The sequence below is a fragment of the Mus caroli genome, unplaced genomic scaffold (assembly GCF_978045245.1).
Source record: "Mus caroli unplaced genomic scaffold, Mus_caroli_1 scaffold_3, whole genome shotgun sequence".
Classification (NCBI taxonomy): Eukaryota; Metazoa; Chordata; class Mammalia; order Rodentia; family Muridae; genus Mus; species Mus caroli.
In genome coordinates this window covers 74,436,952-74,438,400 of record NW_028227258.1, presented here as the reverse complement: position 1 = coordinate 74,438,400, position 1,449 = coordinate 74,436,952, and the positions used below count along the sequence as shown (strand labels likewise).

Below are 1,449 nucleotides of genomic sequence, written 5' to 3'. Positions count from 1 at the left end.
CCTATCCAGGCCCATGGCACCAGTCTGCTGCTTATCTCAGCTCACTCCTTGATGGGACCTGCCTGAGCGGCAGCATGGGCAACATGGGGTCTTCTGTCTCATGCTCATCCCTGTACAGGCCCAGAGGTCCTGGGCAAGGTTCTTCTAGTCTCTGGCTCAATCCCAACCTTGGGAACCTGTCTGGACCTGCCCAGCACCTGACTGGTAGACTGGTGGTCATCTCAGGCTAGCTCCCTGACCAGGTCGTCATCTCAAGCTCACTCTTTTTCAGGAAATGTTAGGCTATACTAATCATTTAGATGTTTACACTGAGCACAGATATGGCCTCTCCTCTGCCACCTACTGACACACATGTGACACAGCGGCCATACCTGCAGTGCTTCTAGGGGCAGGAACAATATTTTTTAAATCTAAAAGACTTATGCAAATAACAGATAAGCTGAGTGGTGGTGGTGCATACCTTTAGTCCCAGCACACGGAAGGTAAAGGCAGGCTGATCTCTGTGAGTTCGAGGCCAGCCTGGTCTACAGTGCGAGTTCCAAGACAGTCAAGGCTACACAAAGAAACCCTGTCTCAAACAAACAAACAAACAAAACCAAAATAAATAAATAAATAAATAAATCAAAAACCCAGATAACTCAAATAGAATTATATATACTAAAATATTAAATTTGGGGCTGGAGAGATGGCTCAGCAGTTAAGAGCACCAACTGCTCTTCCAGAGGTCCTGAGTTCAATTCCCAGAAACCATGTAGTGGCTCACAATCATCTGTAATGGGATCTGATACCCTCTTCTGGTGTGTGTCTGAAGACAGCTACAGTACACTCATATAAATAAAATAAATAAACATTTTTTAAAAAATTAAAATTGTAGTTAAAATTTTCTCACAAAAATAACTCCAGGTTGGAATGACTGCAGTGGGGCACTTTTTAAAAACCCTTATTTTCCTATTTTATCATAACATTTATTTATTTTTAAGATTACTTTTTATTAGTTTTAATTAGTATATGTGTTTGTGTTAGGATTTCCATTACTGTGAAGAGACACCTCGATGGCAACTCTATATTATAAAGGAAGGCATTTAGCTGGGGCTCATTTATAGGTTCTGAAATTTAGCTCATTGTCATCATGGCACACAGGAAGACATGGTGTTGGAGAAGTCACTGAGAGTCCTACATCCAGATCTGCAGGCAGCAGGAAGAGAGAGAGACATTGGGCCTGGCTTGAGTTACTGAAACCTCTACGTCCACGCCCTGTGACACACTTCATCCAGCAAGGCCACATGCCCCAATCCTTCAAAGAATGCCATTCATTATGAGTATGTGAGTATAAGCACACAGGTGTGGGACCCCATGGCAGCCAGAGGCAACAGATCCCCCAGAGCAGGAGTTATGGGCTGTTGAGAACTGTCTGCTATGATGCTGGGAGCCAAACCAGGATCACTGGAG

The 1,449-nt window shown here is 43.8% G+C and overlaps 1 pseudogene; it reads right to left on the bottom strand.

The window, feature by feature from the left end:
- Positions 1-273: 273 nt before the first annotated feature.
- On the bottom strand, positions 274-393 carry LOC115030767 (small nucleolar RNA SNORA17; annotated as a pseudogene).
- Between the last annotated feature and the right edge of the window lie 1,056 nt (positions 394-1,449).